Here is a 26,281-nt window from a genome sequence, read left to right on the forward strand (position 1 = left end):
ATTCCTTTTTTCTTTTTTGTCCCCTTGGAACAAGCTATTGCACATGGATTATATTTGAAGATTCACTAACTAGATTTAAAAAAAATGTCCCCCTCAGTAATGTAACAGCAATAGCTGTTAAAGCTATCCCTGACTCCTCCACAGCACTGCCAAGCAATGACCCTGACTGTTGAGGCAGAGATTTCACAGAATCATGGAATCATTGAGGTTGGAAAAGACCTCTAAGATCATCTAGTCTGACCTTTAACCTAGCACTGCCAAGTCCACCACTAAATCATGTCACTAAGCACTACATCTACATGTTTCTTGAAGACCTCCAGGGATGGTCACTCAACTACTTCCCTGGGCAGCCTGTTCCAGTACTTCACAACCCTTCCAGTGAAGACATTTTTCCTAATATCCAACCCAAACCTCCCCTGGCACAACTCAAAGCCATTGCCTCTTGTCTTATCACTTGGTGCTTGGGAGAAGAGCCCAATCCCCACCTACCTCCATGCAACCTCCTTTAAGGTAATTGGAAAGTACAGTAAGGTCTCCCCTGAGCCTTCTGTTCTCCAGGCTAAACAACCCCAGCTCCTTCAGCCGATCCTCCTAAAGCTTGTTCTTACTAAGTGTGAGTCAAAGTCTTAGAAATCTTACTAGGTGTGAGGCAGAGTGAAATTGCTTGGAAGGACTTCATGAAATATGCACCATGCCCTGCCATGGGAACTCAGAAGCAGGGAAAGTGACTGACTCAAGCAAGGCAGCCAGGAAGAACAGATGGCAGACACAGATTTGTGATGCTCTTGTTTCATCAGCAGAAGAACCCATGTTCTCATGAGCAAATAAACACATCTGAGTGCAGGACTGCCACCTGGCTGCGGCGACTGTCTGCGACATGGAGCCTTCAGATCTGATTCTTACACCGTTTGTTTTACTGAGCTGACTGACCTGGACGAAGGGCTGGGTATCAACCTGCATGTTCAGCATGCTACAAAAATAGAAATGCATCCTGTTGTGGCAGCAAATACCTTTCTCTCCAAAAGATGTTTTTAACCACTTTTATTCTTAGGAAGCAGATGATATAGCTAAACCAATCCAGTACTAACTCACCTCCAGAAGGAGCAATATTACCGGTCTGCTGCTTCACACTGCGTGCTCCCTCCCATTGCTCCCCTGGTCCTGCAGTGAGCCCTTTCAGCAGATGTAGCCAGCAGAAGCTAACCCTGTCAGAGAGCCGTGCTTGTACTGGGGCTGCAGGGGAATCTTAACACCTGATTGCTGAAGGAAGTGAGATGCTGGTATTCCTGCTAACTCCATCAGGAAAGCTCATCAGGCTGGAGTGGATGCTGTATGCACAATACATTTTCATGTTAGAAACCCCTTCCTTCATCCACCAAAGAGAATAAGCACTCTCAGTTTACTCCACCCATCCAAGAGGTCAGCGCTGGCTTGTCTTTCTCGGGGCAGGAGACTCAACCTGCAGCTCACATCTGTTGTGTTGGTAAGATGCAAAAACAAGATTACTCAGAACACAGTGTCCTCCTGTAATTCATATGAATTCTGGGCCAAGGGTTGGGACATTTTTTCTTCATTATTCTATCATTGCCTAGCATAGCAATTTGCAATTGCTATTGCCTAGAACAGCATCTGGAAAAAGTTAGGTAGCCAGAACAGAGTAACAGACATGAGCTCAGTGTGTTCCCAAGACCTGATTTTAAGAGATACAACACACCTGCAGCTTTCAGCAAATTCATTATGGAGTTAAAGGCTCAAAGCTTTCTGACAAAAATCAAGCCCATGAGGATTGAAAGTGCCCCAGAAATATGCCACTGTTTTCTACACACTAGCTAAATGCTCCAGAGGCTTACAAACATTTGCCTCAAGTATGGATTGCAGTATTTCAGCCTGGGAGGTGACAAAGATAATGAATAACCTCAGCAAGATCCACGTGCGAGAGGGATGTTCACAAATTCCTGGCTAGCAGCAGATGGAAAAACAAAGGCATGGAACCACAGCTGCTCCTTTTCTGAAGTGGTGAAGGACCCAAGAGAACCTCCAAAATTCCAACACTTCCTCCCAGCTCTCTTTGGTGGCGTAGGCTCGTACTCCATTTTGTTAGATAAATGCCCTCTGCCCTCGATCTAGACACATTGCAACATTCAGACCCAAATTTCTGATCACTGACAAAACACAAAATTGCTTTGATTACGGAGCAGGTACATGCCTCGCATGCTTTAGCACAAACAACTCCAAGTTAGCTGAGAAGAAAACAACCATGTTGTACCTACGTTGAGGTAAAACTGTGGTTTTCAGCACTTTTTAATCCCTCCCCCAGTATCATCACACATTTATTTATCTGTAGCAACAACAGCTTCAACAGATTCCTGAAAATAAAAACTTCCAGGGACAAAGAAAATCACACTACAAGTCACCAGCTGCCATCGATCAGTGCTCAGCTCTTGACAACCTCACACACAAAACACTTCCTGATGTCAGCAGGAGATACTCAAGAAACAGTGAAGCGCCTTGAGGGAAGAGCAGAATGAAGACTGGGCTATACTGCCTTCTCCAGATGTGCACAGCCTTAACCTTCTAGACATTTACGTTTTAATTTTGCAGACCTCATCTTGAAAAAAGAATTACAAGTAGAGTAGTTCCCTAGGTTTTCCACTCCTCTGAACTACCAGAAAAAAAAAAGAAAAAAAAAAAGAACAGAACTGACTTCAATTTATTTGTATGCTCAATACACATATTTATACACTGACAGATCAAACAGGGCTAACATTTGATGCAACATAATTACTTCTTTTACTCTTTTTACTCTTCTTTTGATAAAGAATAAACACATTTTTGTGAAAATTGAAAATAGCCCATGGTACCTGAGACAAAACAAAACCAAAACAAACAAACAAACAAAAAACAGCCAAAAAAAAAAGGAAAGAAAAAAAGCTCTACAGCATCCTTCAGTTTTGATTCCCTAATTTTATACTGCCTTACAAATGACAAAGTACTTGACCAGAGAATTAATTGCAGAGACATAAAAATAATTCTGAATCCCATCAAGGGACGTTTATATGAAACCATGTGAGGTTCCTGTTCCATAAGAAAGCTCTGAGTAAATGGCCCTGCAAAGAATCTGCTTCAGCCAGAGAAAAAGAAAGCCTTGCCATCAGAACGGCACAAAAATGACAGCACCAAACTAGACACAGGCACTCTCTTCTATGACTCTTGCTACACCTATGTGAAGTATTTATAAACAGTGGCTAATGCGTTTTCTTAAAACGAGGTTGTAGTTTGTGCATTTAGTATCTAGAATTTATAGTTTTTTTTAGGAGACAGGTATATGCTCTCCATTCACAATATGTACAAAAAGCATGCATGCTTAATCCTGTCTAATTGTCTTTTCTACCTTTATGAAATGCATCTAGAATTTCCATCCTAAATTACGCATAGGATTCTTTATTGTAAATGATGTGACTCACCCATATAAATGTAATCCGCCAAGAACTGCTTACTGTAGTCAACTGTATGGCAGGCACATTACTGGCAACATAACGTAAATTACCTCAATACCTCCACCCCACCCACCAGCTTACTCTCCAAAGTGTTAAAGCTAAAAGATATTTTATGCTGCATTTTGGGAATACTCCTGCCATGTGCAAAATGAGAAAAATTAGGTATGAAAACTTTTCTTCTAGGAAGGATTCGTATCTTTTTGTGTGCTTGTTATGCATTCACTATGTGTGGCAGATATGACTCAAACATGTTAGTCCTAGCTGGGACCTGTACGAGGTTGATGACTGATAATGATGACAATGCCAGTCATCATAACAACTTTCACTGTTAGAGATGAATCTCAAAGCCATCTAAATGGGTTCTAGGGATTCCTCTTACTAGGACTGAGGACATGAATTTCCTTTTTAAAATGCCTAGACTGGCTGCTAAAAAAGCTTGGTTAAGGTGTTTAAATAATTCCTGTGGTGTTTCACTGACTGCTTCTCAAAATTAGCTTTCAGGTGTAGTAGATCCACTTATTTCTGTTGCTTAACTAAAGTAATCAACAGTTTAAGGATGTTTTATTCAAACAGATCCTTAGCTTGTACTTTTCCATTTCTTACATGGAAACACGGGCACAAATACGTTTGCTTCTTGCTTAATGCACAGAATTGCAATTAGATGTTAACCTCGTGCATCTAAAGGGGAAATCATCCGAAGTTTCACAAAAGTTATTTTTATATTCCACTCCAAAATAGAAAGGGTGTACTTGGGAAAAACAAAACAGGCATTACAAAATAAAGATGTCAGAGTATAAAGGTACTGTATTTGGTTGTTTTAAAGTCTTCACTCCTTAACCACATTACAGCAATGAATGTCCTGTGTGTGAAAAAGACCCTCACCCAGCTGCTACCAAACAAGTGGTCTGATTTTATTTTTGAGAGAAAAGCACTCACAAATTTAACCTACTCTGACATTCAGAAAATATTTATTCCATATAGCAAAATCTATTAAATTGGAACCTAAAAAAGAATGCAACTCAAGTATTTAAAATTTACTATTAAAAATATCATCTCCTGATATAATAAACTACATATATATGTGTGTGTATTGCTGTATCTGTATGTCTATATGTCTTTAAAAAGCAAGTTGAAGCTTTTTATTCTTGTTTTCAAATAAAAATTATTTGAATTGGACAGAAAGTGGCTACTGACAGCATTCTATTAAACATGCAAAATCCATTTGGTGGAAAAAAATGATAAAAAAGAAGCATTTTTTTCAGTTAACAGGGTAACTAATAGAAATATATTGTGCTTCAACATGTTTAAAAGAAAGAAGATACTGGCAGAAGATGAATTACAGAATGAATTCTGTTTTGGTTACAAATTGCTTATTTTTATTTTCAGAAACCTAATGCACTACCAGTCCTGTGCAATCAGATGTGCATAGCTTGATTTGTGTATTTGTGCAGTCCCCTGACCACAAATGAAATTGCTAGATTAGGATCTAAAATTTAAAGAACCTTCCTTAACCTCTCATAGCTGTGTATTTATATACACAGGCACCAGCACCTTGAACAATTTACAACCCCTCTGTGTATGCTTATTAATTTTCACTGTGCCACCTATATCTTTCATTTCCCCTTATTTCCCTCAATCCACAAATCCTATTCTGTGCAAGCAAAGGAAGCCATAAAGTGGACAAATATGATTGCTGAGATAGTAAGTGAATAAGAGAAGCACCACATTATACAACAGAGTATTATATAACGTTACTCCCTCCTCACATATATTATTTGATTTTCTCAGACACAGGAATACAGGATGAAGAATACAGATCCAAGGTCACTTTCTGTTTGCACATGCAGTTGCTGTAATTGGACACAGGTCAGGTGAGTGCACACATAGGAAGTGATTTTGAAAACTACATCTGTGTACAACTACCTATAGTTTTTTGAAATGCAATGATTTAAAAATAATACTTTTAAAGTTGTATCTTACAGACTCTTAACCTTCACTAAAAAGTGATTATATAACATTTCCAAGCTATTCTGTGTTGCTATACAGACCCTGTATTTTATTAACAGAATATAGAGTGATCAAAATCCCAGTAGGGTATGCTGACATTACTCTCCCTCCAGCTGGTCTTCTCAATCTGAAATGTTCTCCAGTCCACAAACAGGAAAAACTACAAAAGAGCTGACAGCATTATATGCCGCAGATACATGCATCCCTGCAAATTTCCAGTTTACAATACCAACAGCTGTATGAAAGACAGAACAAAATAAAACAAAAAAGCATATTCATAACAAGATTTAAAAAACAAAAACAAAATCCCACACCTTAACAGTTCAACAGTTTCTGGTTGAGGAGCTTCAGCTCCTTAATATCTGTATATAAAAGCAGATTGTCTAGCTGCAGAAACAAAGATGCAGAAAGACAGATGGTGTTGCATGTAAAAATTGTCCATTTTTATGTCTACCAAAATACAACCGAGGGTGTGTGTGCAGGAGGTGTAATCCTCTTCCCAAATGAATAGAGGATTTTCAATACAGGATGGGTCCAGAGATAGAGGTCAGAGAGAAGAAAAAGGAGAAAAGGTCGCATTCAAGCTTTTAATAGACTGTATTATTTTCTGGAGGATATAATTCCAAAAGTATTTGGCAAAACTTCAGGACATCCATCAACATAAGCAAAATGAGGGTCAGTTGGCTATTCTGTGAAATATTGAGCATTTTGTGAGTCATAAATTTAATAAAATGTGGATGTGCTAAATTTACTTCACTCCCAAGTCACACCCTTTTTTGGTAACCTCTGTCCATGATATTCTTTAATGCATCAATAATGGGAATCCTCAAAAAAAAATAAACTCAAAGAAATTAAGACTGAATAAAAACAGACAATACATGAATACCGAAGTCCCATTTAAGGTAACAAAAGAATAGAATAAAAACTCCAGACACACACACACAAACCATATATGTCAGTTTTGATACAGGTTTTAATTAATGATAGGAGAACCAAGGTTTCACAAGGCTCCTCTAACTAAAGGATTAGGATCTTGTGAGTAGTTTTGCCAGCCTATGATAGACTTTTCACAGCTATTACACTTGAAATCACAATTGTTAAACTGAGCTATTTCCCTACATATTCCATACATAACTGTATAGGATCAGAGCGTGTTCCTCCAGTCAATCTAACTATAATGTCATTACCAAAGCATACAAAAGCAAATTTTGACAGACACACATTTTTAACATATACAAATCTGTCTCTCAAAAGCAAAATAGTAACGACCTAGGCTGCATATAGCAGCAGACTTCAATGGTTTACTTCTTTAGGTGATTCTTAGTTGGGCTGGTTATTCGATATTTTTTGAATATTTCCCTGATACAACTGATGAATACCATACTAGAAGTTTAGATAATAGGTGCACTAACTGTCAGATTTTGTCTAACAAGTTATTTTCCCATAAAGGAGCATCACTAGTACTTCCAAATGCCTTCTCACAGCCCATTCTTCGCTCAGATTTTTGTATAAAATTGAGCAAAATTTCAGCAGTGTTCTGTTACCCAAAGCATGGAGTGCTCACATGAAGCAAACAAGACTCACTCTTTACTCCATCTCTTTGCACTACTCTGTATGATGCCTCGTCTTTTTGTTTTGACTGTGAACTATTTGGTTCAGCATTTCATCATAGAATCATACAATCTTCATGTTGGAAATGACTTCTAAGATCATTTAGTCCGACCTTTAACCTAGCACTGCCAAGTCCACCACTAAATCATGTCACTAAGCACTACATCTACATGTTTCTTGAAGACCTCCAGGGATGGTCACTCAACTACTTCCCTGGGCAGCCTGTTCCAGTACTTCACAACCCTTCCAGTGAAGACATTTTTCCTAATATCCAACCCAAACCTCCCCTGGCACAACTCAAAGCCATTGCCTCTTGTCTTATCACTTGGTGCTTGGGAGAAGAGCCCAATCCCCACCTACCTCCATGCAACCTCCTTTAAGGTAATTGGAAAGTACAGTAAGGTCTCCCCTGAGCCTTCTGTTCTCCAGGCTAAACAACCCCAGCTCCTTCAGCTGATCCTCCTAAGGCTTGTTCTCTAGACCCTTCACAAGCTTCACTGCCCTTCTTTGGACATGCTCCGGCACCTCAATGTCCTTCTTGTAGTGAATATGTTCAATACTGAACACAGTATTTGAGATGCGGCCTCACCAGAGCTGAGTACAGGGGGACAATCACTCCCTAGTCCTGCTGACCACACTACTTCTGATACAAGCCAAGATGCTGTTGGTGTTCTTGGCCACCTGGGCACACTGCTGGTTCATGTTCAGGTGACCATCAATCAGCACCCCCAGATCTTTTTCCTCTGTACAGCTCTTTCCAGCCACTCTGCCCCAAGCCTGTAGCGTTGCATGGGGTTGTTGTGCCCCAAGTGCACAACACGGCACCAGTATTTCAGTATTACAGTGCAATGGAGGAAAAACTGCTGCCACATAAAGAACAGTATTGTGCCACATAAAGAGCCAGACTTTCATGTGACTAAGATGTGGCATGGAAAGACAAAGACAAAGTTTGCAAAGGGCCTCACAGATACGTTTCATTGCAATTTTAAGTCAGACATAGAGGAAAGTCAGTGGGGAAAGGACAGTCTGTAGATTGCAATACTTTTAGTACTTACAAATTAGCCTGAGTCATAAAAAAGTTGGGTGGTGTGGGAGAGAGGGGGAAGCAAGATCTAATTAAGGAAACCACTAAATACACGCTCTAGTTTAACCAAACACTTATATGTTCCCTTCCCTAGAAAATAAAACAGAAAAAGGAGGAAGGGAGGATAAACACAATTGAAACAGGCAAAACGTCTTCCCAAACAAAATCTTTATGTAAGAAACGGTATCAAAACCTTCGATGGATTAATAGACTTTAAAAGACATCATTCTGAGGAAACCCTTTCCTGGTTAAGGCTTTGAATTTCAAGTTCCTGCCAAGAAAAAACAATAATGGCTCTCTGTTTTGGAAATTCAGAGAAGAAGGGTTATCACCGTTTTACAAGGATGTAAACCTTGTAAGCCTCTCTTTTGTTGTCTTTCAAAACATATTCACTTATTTCAACTGACTACGTATTTCCTCAGGAATTTCAAATCAATAGATATTTTCAGGCAAGCTATACTGGTCAGTACAAAATGAGCTGATTTCTTGATTTTCCAGAACAACAGTCAGCACAGGCTAAAGATTTTATATTATAGGTGCAAATAATTAATCTTCAAATAGCAATCCTGTGAATGCAATTCTGAAAAGTTGAACTCTTGGGATGTTCATGAGGAAAGCCACTTGCTCCCCCCACAACCATACTGGCAGACAGCTGAATTGTGACTCTTTCTATAAAGTTTGCTGTCTGCAGGCATTTGGCTTTTAGTGCTCTTTTTAAAATGCTCATGCATTAAATAGCTATTATGTGATCTCTCAGTTAAGCAACACAAAAATTGCAACTGTTGGGAAAAATACCAAACAAAGTACAAAAAAGTTACCTCATTTCTCTTGAAGGAATTTTGTTTGTTTTTCTGGTGTGAGCTGGACAGTTGATAATCTCAGAATGATCTTGTGTCGCATGAAATACAGCATGGCATAAACCATGTCATGATTTTATCATACCTGTTTCTTTATTATGGCCATTACAAAGCATGGGATATTGCTGTTCTACTAATTTCAAGTTACGTTCTTTTAATTACAGGATAACAGCCACAAGGGGTGGAACATTTTGTTCTTGTTCTTACTCCTGTTGTTTAATAAACAAAAGAGGACTTAAATCATACAACATCTGTAATTTTATAGCATATATAAAGTGGCAAAGGGGACAAATTTACCAATTTATTTTACAGCCTAGAGGATACATGAATGCAAAGAGGAGGTTTTGTGGAGATCTGGACTTGCCAGGTATCCACCTCAGGTGCCAACTTATAAGAATTCATTATTTTTCTTTTGTCAACTTGCCCAATTGTCCTGCTGCTTAGGTTAAGCTGTAGCAATTAAGTTGGCATTGCCATCAAAATACAACAGCTTCAACCATCTCCCTCATGTTGGCATGCCACATTCCTCCCCCACCAGCACTGCTGACACAAGCATTTGCGGGCCAAATGGTGAATTGTATCAAAAAGAATACACCGATTGAAAAACAGTCCTTTTCCTGTATTTTTCCCTGGTGGCAGCACTGGCTTAAATGCATATAAATCTAGGATGTTGGTTAGTTTCTGTGTGGAATAAAAATTACCTTCATCATCTCCCCCTAGGTTTTGCAACTTGTTCAGAAGCAAGCTAACTTTAGAATCATTTCCTGCTTTGTTTTAATGAAGTTCGGCTGAAAAATAAAAACCTGAACTTCCACAGTGCAAACTCAAACATTCTGGCTAAAACAAATGTATTCTCAGATATTTGAAAATACTTGACTGGATGTAATTCAGCAAAGCCTTATGTATTTCTACAGAGCTAAGGAGCCAGTCTTGAAAGAGCGAGCAGGCAGAAAAGCAGTAGATCCTCCCTGGAGTCGGTGACAACTGCATTCATCTTGGAAGGAAGCAAAACAACTTTAGCCATAAAGGGTAGGACATTATTAGTAATAAAATTCTTCACATTCTTTTCACAAAAAGACATTTCATATTACAAGACGATATCCTAACAAACTAGCCTTAGATGGTTTGGTTGGATTGAGTCTGCACAGTGCAATGCCAACATATCATACGTTCTCCTGATCAAGCAAAAATTAAAGTAGGACAAGTTGTCCAGTCCAGATTGGGTTATTTGGTCTAAAAATAAAGTTCCTGAATACCCATTTCACGTCAGTATGAAACAACTCAGATGGCAACAGCCAATTTCTTTTCCTGCAAAGCAGAGTTAGTACCTCCACATTACAATTTCCCAGGACTCTCATTACAATACCTTACTATAGCTGTTACGCAGAACATCAAGTTCGAGCCACTTGGACTGCAGTGGCTTACATTTCTGCGCTCTTTTAGCCTCAGATTAATTTCTCTGAAAGGAAGATAGGGTACCACAATCACAGCTAAAGCAATTCAGCTAAATTAAAGACTACGGCTAAAGAAAAGACCTTCTTTTGCTGAGTCTCAGGGAGAAAAAGAGCATTTATGTTCAGTGGAAGAAGAGAGGCAACTTGGGAAAAGTACAAGGAAGTTGCCAGCACATGCAAGGAAAAAATCAGAAAGGTTAAATCCCAGCACGAGCTCAACCTGGCCAATATGGTAAAAGATAACAAAAAATGTTTTTACAAATTTATTAATGGGAAGAAGAGAGACAAGGAGAATCTCCATCCTTTACTGGACATGGTGGGGTACATGACTACTGAGGATAAGGAAAAGGCTGAGGTTCTTAATGCCTTCTTTACATCTGCATTTACTAGTCAGACCACTTATCCTGGGGGATAAGTGGTCTGACTAGTAAAGTCTGGGATGGGGAGCAGAAGAAACACCCCCAGTTCAGGTGGAAACAGTTAAAGACCTGCTGCTCCACTTGGACTGTCACAAGTCCATGGGGCCAGATGGGATCTCAGGGTGCTGAGGGAGTTGGTGGATGTGATTGCTGGGCCGCTTTCCATCATCTATCAGCGGTCACAGTCATCCAGAGAAGTCCTGGCTGACTGGAGACTTGCTAATGTGATGCCCATCTATAAGAAGGGTCGTAAGGAGGACCTAGGGAACTACAGGCCTGTCAGCCTGACCTTGGTGCCAGGAAAGGTGATGGAACAGATCATCCTGAAGGCAATCACACAGCAGGTGTAGGACAAGCTGGGGATCAGGCCCAGTCAGCATGTCATGAAAGACAAGTCCTGCCTGACCAACCTCATATCCTTCTATGACCAGGTGACCCGCCTGGTGGATGAGGGAAAGGCTGTTTATGTTGGCTACCTAGACTTCAGAAAGACCTTTGACACAGTCTCCCACAGTATTCTCCTGGAGAAGCTGGCAGCCCATGGCTTGGACAGGTACACTCTACGCTGGGTTAAAAACTGGCTGGACGGCCAGGCCCAGAGAGTGGTGGTGAATGGAGTGAAATCCAGCTGGTGACCGGTCACCAGAGGTGTTCCCCCGGGAACCCCCAGTGTTGGGGCCCATCCTCTTTAATATCTTTATTAATAACTTGGACAAGGGAATTGAGTGCACCCTCAGTAAGTTTGCAGACAACACCAAGTTGGGGGGAAGTGTCGATCTGCTGGAGGGTAAAAAGGCCCTGCAGAGGGACCTGGACAGGTTGGGTAGATGGGCAGAGGCCAATGTGATGAGGTTCAACTTGGCCAAGTGCCGGGTTGTGCACTTTGGTCACAACAACCCCATGCAGTGCTACAGCCCTGGGGCAGAGTGTCTGGAAAGCTGTGCAGAGGAAAAGGATCTGCGGGTGCTGGTTGATGCTCGCCTGAACATGAGCTGGCAGTGTGCCCAGGTGGCCAAGAACAGCATCCTGGCTTGTATCAGGAATAGTGTAGCCAGCAGGACCAGGGAGGTGATCGTCCCCCTGTACTCAGCTCTGGTAAGGCCGCACCTCGAGTGCTGTGTTCGGTTTTGGGCCCCTCGCTACAAGAAGGACATGGAGGCCCTGGAGTGTGCCCAGAGAAGGGCTACGAAGCTGGTGAAGGGCCTGGAACACAAGTCCTGTGAGGAGCGGCTGAGGGAACTGGGGTTGTTTACTCTGGAGAAGAGGAAGCTCCAAGGGGGTTGGCCTCTTCTCACAGATAACCAGTGATAGGACTAAAGGGAATGGCCTCTAGTTGTACCAGAGGAAGTTTAGGTTGGAAATTAGGAGACATTTCTTTTCGGAAAGAGTAGTCAGGCATTGGAACGGGTTGCCCAGGGAGGTGGTGGAGTCACTGTCCCTGGGGGTGTTCAAGGAAAGGTAGCTGGTATGGTGCTGTGTTTTGGATTTAGGAAGAGAATAATGTTGATAGCATGCTGATGGACTGAAAAGCCAAGGACTTTTCAGCTTCTCACACTGTCCTGCCAGTGGGCAGGCTGGGGGTGCAGCAGGAGCTAGGAGGGAACAGACCCAGGACAGCTGACCCCAGCTGGCCAAAGGGGTATTCCATCCCATATAGCGTCATGCTGAACAATTAATATGGGGGGCTGTCTGGGGTGGGGGGACCAGCTGCTCGGGATAGGCGAGGCATCAGTCAGCAGGTAGTGAGCAGTTGCATTGTGCATCACTTGTTTTGTGCACATTATTAGTAAGTATTACTATTACCCTTATTATTATTATTTTATTTTGTATCCTAATAAACTGTCTTTATCTCAACCCACAAGCTTTCACTTTTTTTTTTCCGATTCTCTCCCCCATCCCACTGGGAGGGGCAAGGAGGGTGAGCAAACGGCTGTGTGGTGCTTAGCTGCCAGCCAGGTTAAACCACAAAAGTGGTTGAGTCTCAACCCATTTAATTCGAAATGAAACTCCGGAGAACTGTATAGTATTTCTGCCTATTTCATAAACAGACTTTAATTTCTTACCTTCTCATTTGTCTGACTGGAAGTTTCTAGGGTGAGTTTTACAGTACTGCTGAACATTCCTAAATGCAGCCAGGGGAAGCTCTGCTTTGAACATGGAAAGTGCTATGACTGAAAAATAAGTCCATAGGTACCTAAAACCAGGCAGTAGATCTGACCTTAATTTGGCTGGGCTTCAATTTCCCACATGTATGAGATAAATACAGACACAGTGAATATAAATTCTTTCAAGATCATGAAGCACTCTTGTACTAGAGCAGCAAGCAGCAGAGATGCTTATATGAAAATTCTGTTTTCAGAGAAGAGCTTGAAATGTGCAGTACATAAGCCCTGGGGCCACACTCTAAAGATGAGGAGAAAACAAAATATTTAAAAGTTGCTCCTTCACTGAGTGCTCAGTGAAGCAAAGGATGTGTGTGGGGAAGAATGGCATGCAACCATTTAGTTAAGAACCAGATCATCTTGTATATAGGTGTAAGAAAGCCAAAATAAGATTCCACAAACAGCTTTGTGATGTTAGCTGACTTTTGAGTGCCAAATTTGCCAAGCATTATGTTTTTGCTTTTTAAGTTTTGCTTTCACTCTTGGTTTCATCAGAATAAAATTACCAGTGCCCAAACAAATGGAATAAAACATTTACAATTTAATGATACTGGCTGCTGAAAAGTGATAAAAAAAATGAAATCTGGCCTCACCCTTAAAACATACATTAACCCTTCAAATATGAAGGCTTTCATTTGCTTTTAAAGCCCAACCCTGATTTTGGAAGAAAGATTCAAAACTGTAAAGCTCTTAGACTAATTCTTAGAGCTCTATACTTATTATAGCAGTGCTCATTAGCAACCATAAAGGTAATTCACTGTAAGTTTTCTGATTCCATTTCTCTGGCATTCATAAAATGAAATTATTCATTCATTTTGAACTTGAACATATAAAAGTTGTACATTTCAAAAGAAGCAAAGAAAAGAAATAGGATTTTGCCATTTTGACTTGCAGCACAAGTGTTAAAGCCTCAACTACAACGTTTGCACATACCAACTGTTTATGATAACAGTAGTCTTATTTTGGGCATTACAAAATTCAGTTGATGCTTCTATTATTTTTTTAAAGCATCCCTAACACACTTGTGCACAGCCATTTCAAAAATATCAAAAACTTTTTAATACCTAGAACTGCAAAACATACAGGCAAATGATTGTCCTGCATGCCTCTGGCAGTACATTTACCACTGATTAAGGACTCCTGTCTTACCAAAAGCTGAATAGTGGCTAAACTAATCAAATTCAGCAGTAGATTAGGAGGAAGGAATAGGACTGAATTTTCTGCTCCAAGCTGAACATTGTCATGACAAACAATTTGACAGACACTGATCTAAATGCTTTGGGATTTGTATTTCAAAATTGAATAACCATATGCTTTCCACTGAAATGTGCCAAAGGTTCTTGAACAGCTTCTGAAGTTTGTTTACCTGTGCATATTAATATGCAATTAAGAATTGTTTTAATACCCTCACCCCAAAGACTTGCAGCTCCAAGAGACTTAAAAAAAAACTCTGTATATAATCTAGGTTTGTAACTTTTTATATAGTCATCGGCAATTCTGAAATGAAGCAAGCAAGCAGCATAAGTAAAAAGTGGATATGGAGTCAGAATAATCACTGCCATGTACAGAGTATTCTACAGTAGAAAGCTAAAGATAAACATACCTTTTGTAACTTTTTCCTTCTCCTCAAGCCTGTTTTCATTCTACACTCAGCCACCACAAATGAGTTTCCTATCTTCCAGATAACAAGCTACCTCTTGGCTGAATTTTGGCTGGAGTTGTTCACCAGGGGAAGCCACACGGTTCAGCCACCCTTGGATTTACACCATCCCCACCTCTGCCAGCCCAGCCCATATGCCAGTGGGGAGCACCCCTTCATTACTTCTACAAAGGTTTGGAAATAAACTACTCTCTTCAAAATCTTGGCATTAACTATGACTGCTTATCACACTGATTCAACACTAGTCCCCTGAAAAGAATAAATGGTGACATGACACCCAACACAGAATTAAATCGGCTTTTGAAAGGTTAACTTGTCTGATTGTTTCTGTACAAGACAATACTTATGAAGACCACAGTTTTACTCTGTATAAAACATACATGAAAATATCTACCCGGGAAAAGAAGATTTAAGAAGAAAGGATCTATTTCAAGCATGAATTTGCTGCTTTGTTCTATTCAAATGCAAAACAGCGTTGTTGCTTATTATATTGCCACTTTCAACATCGCTTAATTTACATAAAAATTAGATTCTTCTTTTGTATTCATCAAGCATTCATGGTTATCTGTGTATATTTAATATACTTCCATGTCACCATCCATTGCTAGATAATTAGTGCCTGCAACTGTTACCACGTTTTGAACAGTGAAACATAGTAAGATGTTATTTAACATCAAGTTTTCATTCAGCAGATGAATAGCAATTTCCTACCCATCTTCACCTCTCCTGTGTCTTCATACTTTTTTCTGATCTACTATACTTAAAGGGGATGCACATTTCATTTGTCATAGGCATCCAGTCTACTGATGTTAAACGAGCATTCAACACAGACAGCTAAATGCTGACCTTCTCTCACCTTCTTCATATTACCTTTTCTTCAAGTCATTCTACCTATTCCAACATATGGACATACAGGACAGAGGAATTTTCAGTGAGATCAAGAATTAAAATATCTACTTGAAACACTAGAATATTAAAATATTTTTTGTATAAAAATATTATACAATTTTTTGTCTTGCACAGTAACAGATCCAGAACCTTATCCCAGTACAGTCAGTATGAAATTTTCCACCAGCTTCAACAAGTGAAGGACATAGTCAGAGAGTTGAACAACAAAACAGACACTTAGAATTACCTTAACATAACCTTGCACCAAATTCCAGAAAAATCCCTGCAAAGGAATTCTTACCTCAAACATGAAATATTGTTTCCTCCCACAAAACCCTATGTTTCTATTCTTAGTACACAAAGACTAAGCAATATTGAGGTACTGCAATAGCCAGGGCACAGGCCTGATAACAACAACTTCGTCATTTCCCTCCCTGCTAAGATGCTTACAGCAGTTTACAGCTTTGGGACTAAGTTGTGCTCAAATCTGCTGCTCTTGGGCTAGGCACTTTGGACCAAAATTAATCTTTGGTTAACAAAAAGACTACCTGCTGTTTTTTTCTTCTTTTTTTTTTTTTTCCTAGTGGAAATTAATTCATACTTCCTTTCTAGACCTGGCGTTACATTCATTTACTTTCAAATCCTGACAAAAAATTCATGGAAAAGCTACAACTGCATGCACAAGCTGCATGCACAAGTAGGACCCATTACCCCAGATTCCTACAACCTGCCCAGCATGCCATGCAAAGTTCTGGTAGAGATTTTCCTGTCCATCCCACTTCCTTTGGCAGCTTTACTCAACACTGGTCTCCTTTCAGTTCTGATAGACATGATAATTCAAGCACGTAACCCATTCAGAACAAATTCCTTTGAGAGCCACCAGCTGGCCAGCTGTCCTGAAGACAGCAAGTTTGTCAGTGGGGTCCATATTATTCAGGGCTGTTCAGAAAATAGCAAGGTTTTTCAATAGCCCTTGTTTATCTTGTGACAAAAGCCTATGGAGCATGTTACTCATCTTCTTCTTATTTGTTCATAATTTGTTTCTTAGTGTTTTTTGTTTGTTTGTTTGTTTTTTAAACAGAAAACTTTTTGTGAAGTGTTATACTTTTGGGATAAAAACTATACTGGTATTCCTTTTCAAGATAACTAGTCTTGTCCACGCCAGATATACATAGCAAATTACAACATTCCTGGACATTTTCCTAGAGGAAAATACAACATGATGCTTCTGCTGCATAAAGAAGAAATACAATTTAGTAAAGAAAGTCAGTGAAGAAACATACCAACTTGAAAACTGGAATTATTATTTTTTTTTTTTTAAGAGAATGAAATCTGAGAGCTTGAAGATGCTTATTTTGTAACCTATTCAAATATCCTATTTGATATTGCACTGCTCCCTAAAATGTACTCTGGACTATGCACAGATATAAAACTTTTTTATAAAGTTTTTATAAAGTTTTTATATCTTTTTATAAAAGATATATTACTTTTATAAGATCTGGATTTGAAAATCCACTGTCACAGTATACATCCTCAAATCTCTCTTGCTTCTTTCATCTATCTCCAGAACTTCCATCCTTTTGTATTTGCAACAACTCTTTTACTAAAGCAACAAAATTACCAGACTGGCAAAAACACTTTTGTTCTCTCACTCACAAGCACACACCACAAGAGGGCTACATTCAATCTCACTTTCTGAAATTCCTCTGTCTGGGCATTTAGTTATGCAATCTGAGCATTCAACCCTTTTCTTCTATTTTACTTTGAAAACATGCAGCACCTTATGAGGCTATTGACTTGTAGGTCAAGACAGAGCATGCAGCTAGTGAATCCTGGATTTTTTTTTTCAAGCCACATGTACATTCTCAACTGGGTTCCTCTGTCAGCTAAGAGGAGGCAATGGAGCAGGGCAGTCAAACTCATTCTGAAAAAGAGCACTGCCACCCTGGTTTAAGGACGCTCCAGGATATTTTGCAGACTGAGTGACCTCACTTTGGTCATATTCTGAGCTAGCTGGAACCTATGTTGGCTTCATTACCACACGTTTTTTGGTTTGGGTGTAAAGCTGCCCTAATCTTGCCATGGTGCTTTCAGTCAGTTCAGAGGGAGTGGCAGAGTGAAATCATTTTGCTTCTAAAAAAATATGGGGGATATATCCTTACTGCATAAAATCACAAAGAATAAGAAATAATTGCTTTCCCTAACTGTACTAACAAGGTTTTAAAATGCGATCCTCATCCTAGAGAGTTTGTCAAGTAAGACAGAAAACAGCCCACTAAAACCCCTACATACATACACACCTCTGTGTGTAAACAATAGTGTATCTTACATGAGAAAACTCACCATGCAAGCCACAGACTCATTACATTCTATCAGCATTTTGCTGTTCGATTTTAATGAGTTCTGCACTGCTCACTGCTACCCAAACAAGAGTATGTGAAAAAGAATATGCTGCTGGGTGATTACAAAACGCGTGGGAAACAGAGAGAGGCATGGGACTGAAAGACAAAAGAATTTATCCCTTCAAGGAGATGAATAAATTTTCAAATGTTCTCTCCTAATGTACAACACAACTATTATAAATCAGGAATTACATATAGATTTTAAAAATGAGTGCATGCTTACATGCATGTCTCGGTGTGTAATGTCAACTGAATTCATTAGCACCACAGGTAGCAGAAATCCTAATAAATCTCCATGGCTTCTCAGTATTGTTTGGAATGTATTATTAACAGGTTTATTAGATATTTCCAATGCTGTGGACATGCAGAGTGCAGTATTTGAGACTGCTGCAGCTTAACTGCTACCTGCTTCAACAACAGCGGTGTAATGGTTGTTTCAGACTCACAAAAACAAAGTCTCTGCCTCAAGAAGACACAGTCCTCACAGATACGTAAAGAATGGGAAGAAAAGAAGGAGCCACATAGCTGCTGAGCATATGTTTCATTTCTTTCTTTGATCCATACTATAACAAGAGCAAAGCAAAGAGTTCATAGAGAAAGCCAAGGAGCTTTCAAGTCTTTTGGAAGGAATGCTTTTTTTGGGTAAGTGAAGACAGAAGGACTGGTTAAATCACAGTGGTGCTGCTGATGAACCCAGAGAGCACTCAGGCAAAGAATCCTTCTGAGGGAAGACTTTTTAGAAGCATCCCAGCAGATTTAAAGAACAGTAATTCTTATAGGATTTTAAATGGTACTTATGTCCCTAAGGTCTGTGTGTTTGGCTTTTCAACATCAGTACCCATAGCAACTTCCAGGCAACACAAACGTGCCATTGCTCACAAATTCCAAAGCGTCTGAAGCGTTTTTGAGAATGTCTTTCTTTTTATTTATTGTGCATATTATGCTTTTCTCCTAATAGATGTGCTTATTGTCTCTGTAATGCCACAAACCATGAGGACGGGCTAGCTCCTTTCAGTGCAGCGAAGGACTGGTTATCAGCACGAGCCAACCAGAAGGATGCTCAGGCCCCTGCTTCTGCGACTGTTTCATAATAACTAAGAGCATTTGCTTTTAATCTTATACTGCAAGGTCAACAATGACTAGCAACACAAACAAAATCACAGTGTTTCATATACCTACATGTAGATAATACGTACTTCAGAGATGCTTATTTTAAGATACGAGCACTAGCTTTATACAGTAAGAAATGGGACTGGGGAGAGAGATGTCTACAGAGAATGTACATTAAACTCAGTTCTCCAGTTCTCAGCTGGCAGCCATTCCACAGGAAACTGACATTATGAAAAGATATTCAAACCTTGCATCTGTATGTACTTCATTACAACAGTAAATTCACATTGTACAGATCTTCAAAGAACCAGCATGGCACGTATGCAGCAGAGAGAAACTCTTCCCATACCTACCAAAGTTTGGTGAGAACATCAACAGCAAAGACATTATTTCCTGCCCTCCAGAAGCATGCAGTTCAGGAAAAGGTTGACAGAAGTCTTGAAACAGCAATATTTCAGATTACATACAAGGTGAAGAGTTGAGTTTATGCTGAAGTTTGTGTTTTGATAAAAATCTATTTTAGAAAGCATTTATACTCTACTACAATTTTTCCCAAGGTCCTCTGCCCTTGTATGTTTTTCGTTTTGCAGTATCAGTACCATAGCAACATCCAGGACTCATGAATGTGGAACTGCTCTCAACATCTCTGGAGCAGAGTCGTGCAAATGACTGCCAAGATCAGGGATCTGAGTCAGCCTGGAAAAGTAAGACATCGGGCTAATTTTTGTATACCCTGAAAATAATGGCAGGGGACTGGGAGGAGAGCAAAGGGAAGAAGGGGCTGAAGCTGCAACAGTATTAAGGAATGAAAGAAAAAAATTGCTAACAGTTTAATGATAATTAAATTTTGTAACTAGAGGAGATTGCAAGTTTTATTACTATCTTACAGATTTGATGGCTATATCAACAACTTAAGGGTTCCAACATTTTCAGTAACTGAAATGATACTCCATGGACCTTCTCCCCTGCCAGCAATTACTCAGATAGAAAAGTGATATCAGAAATAAAAAAATACATCTACAACAATTTTAATGCAGATGGAATTGAAAAGAGCCAGCATCTGCAAAAATTGGAAGAGTGGGGAATCCATTAAATATGTTTGAGAATCTCCTCTGCAATACAACGCTGATTTGGGATTAGTCTATTCAGTGTGTAGATGCTATTTTTCTAATAAAACACATCAGGAAACATTATCTCCTAACCAAAACTAAAGTAGTATTTTGTCCTAGAAAAGTATGTTTACTCTCTACTCAAGACTTCTTGAAGCAAGTATCTACCTTATTAATAAACAAAGCTGAGAAATGGATATGGTGTGTACAGCATCTGATAACGCCATGTGAAATAGATAGATAACAATACTACTCCGCCATTTAGAGTAATTAATTTCAACTTCAGCAATAATTATACTACTAATCCAACCAACATCCCCTGCAAAGTCTTGTATCATGGCCTGACAAGAGCAAGCAGTAATAAACTTGAACTTTACATCAGGCTCATCTATTGTCTGTCCTGCAGCCATTAGTCTCTAAAAAAAACCCACAACAAACAAACAAACAGCTCAGTATTCTGAAACACACAAAAAAAATAAAAAATAAAAATCCTCTTGATAATTCTTACAGCATTCAAACATTCAGTAGGCTTTCTTAGCATCAAGCCAGTCATAGGGATGTCGTGAACAAGCACACAAAAGGGACTGGTTCTTTTGTGTGGACCCACTGGAACATCAGAAGCATTCCAAGATATTATACTGACCTTACTGTACTGCTGTGAGGGACACTATAAGAAAAAAAAAAAAGAAAAGAAAGAAATGCCATCCAATGAGCTGACTGACCTTTTGAAATAAGCACCCAGAGAGATGCTGACCAAGTCTAGACTAGCAGATATACCTTGTTACACACATTCATTTCACCATCTAGCCAAACAGAATAACCTTTCATTAAAATATCTTGAAGAGAAGACAGATTTAAACAATCAATCAATCAAACAAACAGGAATGTCATCTTTAATTCTTAAGAGGTTAATTTAACTTTTACTGGACCATCTTTTTCCTGAACTCATCTGTTATCAAGCAAGAGCTTCACTTCTACCAATGTGGTGGGCTACCATCACTCCAGGCTTGCAGTTGTAGAAATTAAGAAATTCCCATTTGCCAGTCATTACCAGATAGTTATCACAGACACTGTGTATTCTGAGTGAAGGGAAAACACTGGAAACCTCTAATGCCACTGTGGGCTAACTGCTGGCAAATATTTTTTTTAACATGGTTAGCACAGCTACTAGTAATAACCTGTGAGGAGGTAAATGGAAAATGATCTGCTACGTGGTTTATCTGCTTGTCACAAGCCACTACGCACACCTAAGAGAGTGTAAGAAGATAACCTCAGTTGATGGATGTTGATAGGCTCAGGATCATTCAACCTGAAATATTTCCTATGAGTTGTATGGATGTGTAGGTAACAAACCCAAGAATTTGTCAAACTGTAAACACTACAGATAGCAGTTCTGACATGAATATGCTGGAAATACTGCAGTGAAATGCTGCACTCCATTCTCAGAAAACAATGGAGGATGGAAAGAGAAAAGGATGGGGTCTGAGAGATGAGAGGGTCTTGGAAAAAAACACAACTCTTTCCTAGAATGACCGAAAAGATGTGCTATTTGACACAGAGGTGAGGTGGTGAGGTGAATACTGCTCCAGCAATACATGAAAAAATCGAAGGGAAGAAAAAATGTGCATTGCAGGCCAGAAAATATCTGACAGAAAACCGGTGCCTGCTCTGAGGTGATGCCAAAGTGTGCTCATGCAGATATTTGCAAGATTTGGTAATCATTGATGGTTAGCACAATTCTGGAAGTATGAAAGTACAATTACAGTTACAATGCCAAACAGTAAAGCTTTAATACTGCATTTTCAGCTAAAGAATTGCTCTAAGCTCTTTCGCAGCAGTTCTGCAATTCCTAACTATCAGTCTTACTCATAAAATGACTCTGGGAGGCACACATACACAGAGCAAAACAGCTTGGGAAGAAAGAATTTCCTTGCATTGAGGAATGATGCTTTAGAGTTGTTGCTTAATCTTTGCAAATCTGGCGGACATGCATGTGAAATCAGTTGATTGAGGACTTCATGTGGCCACTTATACCTTCCTATTTTCAAAACAAGGTGGTTTCAGCTGACACATGCACAGAACAACCACTAGAAATAGGTCAGAGCTGGTCTGAGAGGCTGCACTGCTTAGCAGTGCCGGTCAGTGTACAAGCTCTGGCCTCACAAAACCCACAGAGATTTTGGTAGTGGCCCAGCGTATCATTCTGGGAGTCAGAAATCTGTTCAGTTATAAAAAGTGAGGATAGCTTTCATTAAAACAACATATCTAGACCTTACTGTGATGTGATATGGGTCCTTTCTATGTACTGCATCTCTGTTAAACAGAATACAAAGTGGGCATGAACATGAAAACTGCTGAAGACCTGCTTTACTGTGGTTCCATTGCATCAAATAAAACCTCTGATGGTAATTGAGCAGACACTTCTCAAGACCTGCATGCCTCACTCAATGCTTATGTGAAGAGGAAACAAACTTTGCGTATCAGAGTAGGAATCACCATATTTTATACACTCAGCCATACAGCCCTTAACCCTAACACTAACCCTAACCTGCCTAAGCATTTTATTCAATCAAGAGAGTTATTACAGACCCACATTTCACACCTGCGTCAATTTTCCTTTAAAAAACACAAATATAATGCCCTCTGAAATTAGTATTACTTTGATTTACATTTGAAGGAATGAATGACATCCAGGTATTAAAGACTGTTAATAGACATATAGTAAGTATCAAAAAGAGGTCAATTAAAATTTAACGTTGACAGAAATGATTGCCTGCAAAAGTATGAACAATCTTCTAACGATGCTTTAAAACCTTAGCTCTGTCTTAACACTTACTGTTTATTTAGTCCTGAGAAAATACTTAAAGGCCATGAGGCAAGTTTAGGAAAACATTCATAAACTACTTTTTTCTCTTGACAGACTATTTGACTACAATTACAGATATTATATCAAGATAATATATGCAATTCAATGAATCCAGACAGTATTGAATCAAATTCAATGGTATCATTTTCAATCTCTTTGAAACATAATACTAGAGACGTGTGAACTTTCAACTTAATTTGAAATGTTAGGAAAACTTTATGAAATACAACCAGGCCTGAAAACCTATACTTAATTTCTGATTAACCTTCTTGACCTTTCAGAGAAGGATCTTAAACCAGATCATCAAGAGCATTACATAAACCACAAGTGGTTTCAATTAACCTTGTTAAAGGCATGCTTATAAAAGTATTGTTTAAATTTTTGAATATTTCTGTCATTTTTCAAAATCCCACAGGTTGTAAAGATATCCCTTAATCCATGTTCTGCCAAAAGTAACTCCATGCGTGACATCTATTCTGAGTCTCAAGCTTAAAAAAGGGGTTTGATAAGAATTTAGGCAATGATCAAAGAGAGGTATATAATGATTACTTTAAAAAAAAAAATCATGACCAGTCTTAATTTTGGTGTCTCGAGTTTGTTTTCCATTGCTTATTCACATCAAAACATGTTGTGACTCTGTATTTCCAAAAATGCTCACCTATGCTCACTACTTCTACTTCTCAACTCTTCCTTGCCAAGCAAGGATTCTAGCAAGGAAAAACCTACCAGCAGGTCCTTATTCTTTTTAATAACCTCAAACTTCTCCCTTTGGCAGGCAGAATAACCAATATGTGGTAAAGATCTGGAATTACACCCAAAGAAATGCAGCAGAAAGCTCTAATAACTTTTTACCAGGTGCTGATTCAGAATTTTCTTGCCAGTCTGTTTGGTGGAGGTTACAGAATCACAGAATTGAAGGGGTTGGAAGGGACCTTGAAAGATCATCGGGTCAAGCCCCCTGCCAAAGCAGGTTAAGTAGATATATATTTTTTTTAGCTCCCATAATCTCAGAAATTACTTAGGAACCACCTTAGCAGCATTTAATAATTTAATTTAATCAGGTAGTTGAAATAATGACCATAGAAGAGCGAGAAGAAGGCCAGAGGAATTTGTGTGTTCGTTATCACTGGCAAAAATCAATTTTCATGGCTCAGAAATTTTTGCCACCTATGGAGAGCAAAGGACTGATAGCCACCAGGGTTATGTTGTTAGTGTTTAGCTAGTGCTTCCTCTAGGAAGCAACTCCCTAGCTAAGATACAAGCAACATTTAACTGAAGGTTATTTTTTCCCCCAATTCTTCATTTCCTATTCAGAAGGGTTGCTAATAGTTATTTTTAGGTAATAACAGGTAATTCTATCTATGCATATTAAAAAGTGTTCTTGTCAAATTATTATTATTATTTTTAACATTCAAAAAGCAGTTAAACTTCTAATGATATTTCTCCCCCTCTCTTCCTCAGCCTATTTTGGGAGCAAAATAATGTGCTCAGACCTAAAGTTAAGACACTTGAGCCTTAGAAATGGAAAACAGCCATGAGACAAAATGTATTCACAGGAGAGCTGCAGGGCAATAAGTTTGTCATCTGGACATAAAAATACTTTCAAACATGTAAACATGATGTTCAAGGCTCCACCGCTCCCTCATCCATGTTAAAGTCACACACACTGCTTTCAGCTTGCTATTATGAGCAGTAGAAAGGAAACAACTCTATATTTATCATTATTGGTACTATTGCAGCATGATGACAGTCCTGAAACAGGGAGAGTGTAAACACCCTGTCCTTAACAATCCTGAGGTGTTTTTTTGTTTTGTTTTGTTTTTAAATTACTGCTGGTATCAGAAATTAGAATTGTAAGAAAGGCACTCAAGTAGTATAAATAATGAGTCAAACCAGAGCTGCATGATAATGCCAGGTAGCAATGCTATGTGCCATCTATATCTGTACAGATGACCACCTGGACATCTACATTTTACATATAAAATAGTGTATATATATGCAGGTCTGTAATACTCTAAAGTGTTTTAAAGTAAAGTGACTACATTTGGGTTGTCCATGTAAATAAAATACTTCTGCATAAATGGTCCATATCTGGCACACTTGCAAACAATTAAAAAAGAAGTCTCAAATTAATAAATAATAATTTAATATTTTAAAATGCTAGTTGAACTACATTCTCACACATACGTTACTACATAATACTCTACAGTTGTCATGTTTGTAGCTTATAATGCCTATTATTCTACCAAATAACTAGTGAATTCAATGCTAGAGGGACATTAATATTTCACATAATATTTCCCTGCCTTAAAGAGAAGTAGAGCTTAAAGCATTGGAAAGCCTGGACAAAAAAAGTCTAAGAATGTTTTTGATTTTTCCTCCAGCTTTGTGATGCATAAAATTAGCTAATCACCTTCAAATATTTTCCTTTTTATAACCCAACAGCCTAATTTGCATAGATCTCTCATACAAGAGACAATCTCTGCATCTCTCGTAAAAAAGAAAAGTATTCTTATAAAATTAGAAAATGACTGTATAACCATAAAGCTCATTTCTGAGGTAAATATAGAATCTACTATTTTTTTAAGTTGATAATATTTCAGGTTGAAAACATTCCTTTAACTTAAAATTTATTCCAGGCTAGAAATATTATTATGCAATAGGTTAATCTAGTGCTGAAAATTTTAAGTAAAACAACTTTTTGAAATTTCATGTATGACAAATTTTTCATTACAGCAAATTAATAATAAACATTCAAGATACAGGAAAATCTAAGATGTCTGCTGAATGTCAGATGGTCAAAAATATATTGACTATATCTATGGTCAAACAGATACATAGTCCTTTACAGAGAGTGTCCAGTTGGAGAAAATATCAAAGTATTTGCTGTGATTTTGGTGTATCTGTTCAGTAGAAATCAGGCAAAATGCAAGTCAACTCCACTTCTAAAAGCCAAGCAAAGATTCTAGTAAGGAAAAACCTACCAGCAGGTCCTTATTCTTTTTAATAATCTCAAATTTCTCCCTTTGGCAGGCAGAATAACCAATATGTGGTAAAGATTTGGAATTACTTATCCCAGAAGAACGAGCCTATAAATAAGTCACTTTATATCTACTGCACATGTTTATTTTCTTCAACCATGCATTCATATACAC

The 26,281-nt window shown here is 38.8% G+C and overlaps 1 protein-coding gene across 8 annotated transcripts in view; it reads right to left on the bottom strand.

Annotated features, from left to right (window-relative positions):
- Positions 1 to 26,281, bottom strand: part of LCLAT1 (lysocardiolipin acyltransferase 1) — a 115,296-nt gene that overhangs the window by 19,926 nt on the left and 69,089 nt on the right. The gene's annotated exons all lie outside the window — the stretch shown is intronic.

This window comes from Cygnus olor, chromosome 3 (genome assembly GCF_009769625.2).
Source record: "Cygnus olor isolate bCygOlo1 chromosome 3, bCygOlo1.pri.v2, whole genome shotgun sequence".
Lineage (NCBI taxonomy): Eukaryota > Metazoa > Chordata > Aves > Anseriformes > Anatidae > Cygnus > Cygnus olor.